Source organism: Notothenia coriiceps, unplaced genomic scaffold (assembly GCF_000735185.1).
Source record: "Notothenia coriiceps isolate Sejong01 unplaced genomic scaffold, NC01 NC01_scaffold00035087, whole genome shotgun sequence".
In the NCBI taxonomy this organism is placed as follows: domain Eukaryota; kingdom Metazoa; phylum Chordata; class Actinopteri; order Perciformes; family Nototheniidae; genus Notothenia; species Notothenia coriiceps.
Window position 1 is genome coordinate 13,546 of NW_011367788.1, and position 5,630 is coordinate 19,175.

Here is a 5,630-nt window from a genome sequence, read left to right on the forward strand (position 1 = left end):
AGGAGCAGGGCATTCAGTTGTTGATATTTATGAGAACACTTGTTCTCTCGCTAAATTACCTTCATGGGGCAAAGAGCCAACCAGTTGTGTGAAGGAAGTACGTGACTCTTTCCAGAAGACGTTCGCGGTCTTTCCCCGTCACCTTTCGACACCTCGGCTGTGATATTAGCACCACCTCGATTTACGACTTTGTTGTTATCTCCGTTTTTGGACGTATATAAGCCTGAGGTTTTGCCTGGCTCCGTTGAGCAACATACCCCATTTTGTTGTGAGTTAACCCATATCTTTTGTATGTGATTTAACTCTGCTCCTTCTTTGCAAGATAAATTATTTACCTGATAATTGATCCTCACCCGGTGTAAAGTGATATTTTTCCTAACATAACATCTGCAAAAAAAACATTTGATGGCAATCACCTGATCTCAAAAGTTGAATCGATGGCCTGCACTTGAATCCGAAAATCCTAGGAAATCTTATCAACTAGTTTAACTTCTTACCCACATATTGCCAGGCGTCGCAAACCTTGAGTCACAGTGACGTCACATACAGGACAAATGTCAACGAACGGCAGAGAGCCCTTGGAAGCGTGGAAGATATATTGCCCTCGTTATAGGTATCTAATAAGCTTAGCATACACACGCACTTAAATTTGGCTGACACATTAATACTGCTTTAAATGAATCCGTCGGTACTGATCACAGGCTCTAGGGTGTTAATTTGGTCTTGTTGGCAGCTCATTAAAAACAGAAGTCTCAGAGTTATTATAATACAGGAAATATGAAGGGTCTATTTCACTTCATGAAGTCCCTGTTTTGTATCAACTAAGATTTGTTAGAAAATGTTATCAACATGAATTGACTAAATGTATTTTAAAAAAGTGGGCTTATCAACACATGAATACTACTGTGTAATATATCTGTAGGCCAACATAGATATTTAAGAAGTAAAATATAAGAAAAGCAAAAGTTTCATTTGTGGGCCATATTTCATTATACTTTTTGAATTAGCTGAGGGCTAATTCAAAATGGCCATCGGGCCGCATTTGGCCCCTGGGCTGTATGCTGAACACCCCTGCTTTAAAGTGTTAATGAAGAGTAAAGGGAACAGACCTGCTCTGTGTATCAGAAGCTGAGGCTGTAAAACAGCGTCCAGTAGTTTCTGGAGTCTCTCGTTCTCCTCTTTGGAAAGAGACAGCTCCTCCTCGTACTCTGCTATCGTTTTTTCAAACAGAGCAAATATCTCTTCAGCAGCAGCAGTGAGTCGCTGCTTCTTCAACGACAGCAGCATTTGGACTTTACTCATGTTTACTAGATCACCTTTTCCTGCAAACTCCGTTAAACACACCGTTTCTCTCTCCATCAAACTCTCAATCTGACTAGTGTTGCTAACGTGTTTCCAGCTAGCATGCTAAGCTAGCTCCTATGTCCGAGGTAAACGCTCCAGAAAAAAGAGCACAGGGTCCATTCAGAGGTTTATCCAGACACACAGATGATGGATCAGTAGTGCTGGAGCTCACACACACTTTCTCAGGAACACAGAGAGAGAGAACCGTAGCGACGAGACGCCTCCTCGATCCAGGGTACAAAGAGCTGGGAACTTCACTTCCGGTGAAGACTCCTCCTCCTCCTCCTTCTTCTTCTTCTTCTTCTTCTTCTTCTTCTTCTTCTTCTCTTGCTTTTGGCAGATTGCAAACAACTTTAAGGTGCATACCGCCACCTACTGTACATGAGTGTGAATCACCATATAATTCCTATCTTAACTCATGGACGTATATCTATGATCTAATCAAAACATAAAGTAAATAAAACAACAGGCTATAAACAAAACAATCATCCATGATCTATTCTAACCTAATGTTGAATTCTTTTCCCCACCCCAGTTTCACTCAGAAAGGTAAACAGTGCCTTTCTGGTAGCTCACTCCCTCTCCTTCTGTTCCCAGAATACCAACCACACTCCACTCCCTCTCTGCCTCTAAAACGTTATCCTTTAGTTTTTCTCAGGCGTCACAATGTAATAAGACATGATCTACATGTTCTTTAACTCCAGAGTCACTTTTCCCCATGACATACAGCGTACCATTCAATGCTCTGTGATTTAGTCTGAGTCTATCTATCATGATTTCCTCCCTTCTGTTTCTTTCTTTATAAATATTAATTGTGATTGTCTTTTGAATTTTATGATACTCTTTGCCTTTCTGGTCTTTCTCCCACCTTTTCTGCCAGATCTCCATCCTTTTTTTCTTAATTACTGCTTTTCCTTCTCCTTTTCCAAGTTGAACTGGTAATGTTATTTCCTTTCGTAGTACACTTTTTGCTAATTTATCAGCACACTCGTTCCCTTTCACCCCCTCATGCACACTCGTTCCCTTCCACCCCCTCATGTGGAGGCACCCAGCAGAACTGAAGATCTGTACCGCCTCTGTGAAGTCTTAACAGGCTATGATTAAGTTATATGAGAATGTCTTCTCTGACAGTTGTTGTTGACTGTATGCTTTTTGATATGCACAATGAATCTGTGCATATCACCACCCTATCTGGTCTGACCTCTTCAACCCACTGTAATCCTATTATTACTGCCAGCATTTCTGCTGCGTACACTGATAATTGATCAGACGCTCTTTTTGAGATTGATAGTTTAAAGTCTGGGATGTATATACCAACTCCAACACACTCTTCCTTGTTCTCAGAACCATCTGTGTATGTTTTGAGGTAATTGTGATAATTATTCCCGATGTACATAATTGTTTTGATTCCTACTTCATTTATTTGCTACTTTCTTTTCTTTTCTTTTCTACAATACTCATATATATATATTTACCATTGGAAAAAGCCAGGGTACACTAGGATNACCATCTGTGTATATTTTGAGGTAATTGTGATAATTATTCCTGAGGTACATACTTGTTTTGAATCCTACTTGGTTTATTTGCCACTCTCTTTTCTTTTCTACAATATTTACTATTGGAAAAAGCCATGGGGGTACACTACTGCATGGATTTGATGGTGAGAACTTTGAATCATGCATGCCATATGTCCTTATTTTTCCTTTCCAAATCCACGCCCCTGGAACTTGGAATATTCCCAGCAATCCTGTAATGTTTTGTTTGTAATATTTTCTTCCCCACTTCCTTTTAACCTGACCCAATAAGCAAGAGCAATTGTATCTCTTATTAGCTCCAATTGAGTCTCTCCTGCTTCAACTAGTATTGCATTAATAGGGGTTGACTTAATTGCACCTATACACAACCGTAACGCTTTATATTGTAATCTATCCATTTTTTGTAATGGCGTTTTTGCTGCTGCTGCATATATTATACACCCGTAATCCAGTGTTGCCCTCATAATTGCCCTATAGATTTCAATTAATGCCTGTTTGTCTGCTCCCCAGTCACATCCAGCCACCGCTCTTAATAGGTTCAACACTTTTTGGGATTTCGTTTCCCAATGTTTAATAGAGTTTTCCATGTACATTTACTATTTAACCATAGCCCCAGATATTTAAATTTGTTGACCTCATTCATCGGCTTTCCATAATGTAAGCTTCTCAGTCTCCATCTTGCGTTTATTAGTCAATTTCATGAATTTTCATGAAGCAAGATTTGCTTGCTGACAGCTTGAAACCCCAGTTTAATCAGGAGAGACGGTTTTGATGTAAGAATACATGTTTATTGCCAGGAATACACAAATGAATGTAACGGAGTTCTGGTGATTAGGCCCCTTTGTGCAGGAGTATCATTCGGGAGGGGAGAACTGATCCGATGAAACCCCCCGGGGTCTAGACACTGGTGGTGGTGAATGGATAGTTGGGGTTGGTCTGAAGGGGAGGGGCTTAGCTTGACCCTGGTGGTGGTGAATGGATAGTTGGGGTCGGTCTGAAGGGGAGGGGCTTAGCTTGACCCTGGTGGTGGTGAATGGATAGTTAGGGTCGGTCTGAAGGGGAGGGGCTTAGCTTGACCCTGGTGGTGGTGAATGGATAGTTAGGGTCGGTCTGAAGGGGAGGGGCTTAGCTTGACCCTGGTGGTGGTGAATGGATAGTTNAATTACAGCGCTTGCCTCGGGGAGGGAGAAAAAGAGTGGAGAATAAACACAAGGGCAACCATGGCAACCATGCGCAGGAAGTCTTCTTCGCTGCTTTTGTGGCAGACTACAGCGCCACTTACAGGCCTGGCATATGTACTACAGCGTCTCCAGCGCTTTCGAGCGGTCTCGTGTGAACGGACACGTTTTTGGTGCCTGTTGCGTGTGGATGGAATACTTTTTTGATAACGATTGTGGTCCGCTACCGTTATCGTCCTCGTGTGGCAAGCACCTAAGAGGCATCTCCTCACCTTGATCCACCTTTTCCAGAGTGGCCTGGTCCCCCACGGTGTGAAGCATCCCTGGGGAGAGACAAATAATGACACGCTAGTTTGAGTAGATTTAAGAGTAGACTTCACAAACCCATGTTGTTGTTCAGAGGTCTCACAGAGGCGCAGCAAGTAAACAAAAGCTGAACCATCACATGCATAAAATACATTGTTTTCCAAAAAGGTGAGATGATTTATGCCAGATTTAGCTATAAGTTATTTTCCATCTGCACCTTCATCATGATCATGGTGTACTGTCACATCTAATGCATCTTGGGTAGGTTTTGCAGGATTTTTAGAAAAGATGTAAGAGCAGAAAAAGCCATGTCATTTAGAAAAGTTTGCAAGAAATTATCAAATGTTTATGGCATTTAATAAATGCTACCCAAAATGTGAAGTAGGGGATATGATAGGCATGTTTTATCTTGTATTACCCTCTCATTGGCACCTGGTGAAGCTCAGTTCAGCAGACCAAACCCTCAAGCACCAAAATGGCTTTTCTAATGTGTTGTCACATTGGTCAGAGCTTATATATCCTCTCATTTCACTAATTTGATTAGAGCTCAAATGGCGTAATACTTCATGCTGCAATAACCAAGTGAAATAGGTACCGAGAGGAGCAAGAGTCTGTAATATCCTCTGATGAGAATGGGTTTATAAAACCAACTGAGGTGTACTTAAAGCTGGAGCAGAGAGAGAATGTATTAAACTAACACACCAGTGCTTTTTACCTACCATCCTTATATAATATCATATCCTATAAAAGGTTCAATGTAGTGAGGATAATGGCAGACAAGTATTAAACACAACACACTGCAAGAATGAATCCTGAACACAGAAATTAGTTAGCATTTTAGCACTCTGAGTTCCCTAGTCTTGGCAGTTAGCTGCTCGCTCAAAGCTTCTCATCATCCTAAATTGTATCATAATAATGTAATCATACAGTGTAATACTGTGACGAAGGTAACTTCATCACTGTGGACTGACGGCTTCGGCCTTGTAATATTGCACATGTGGTTTATTTTGAAAAGTGTTCCCTTTCCCCATGTCTGTTGCTGTTGATTGTGTGCACCTGGTGCCCTGTGTTGTCTCCTCCCCCATCACCTGTGTCTTGTTGGGTTAATTAGTGTGGGTATTTAGGCTCTGTGTTTCCTGTTTGTTTCGGGTGTGAGATCCTTGTGGCTGGTGACTGTGCTCACGTGAACAGCGAGATTGAGGCTGTGTCATGTGCCCGTGAGTAATAAATGCCCACACCGGGTTGTATTTTGGACGTTCTGCCTCTG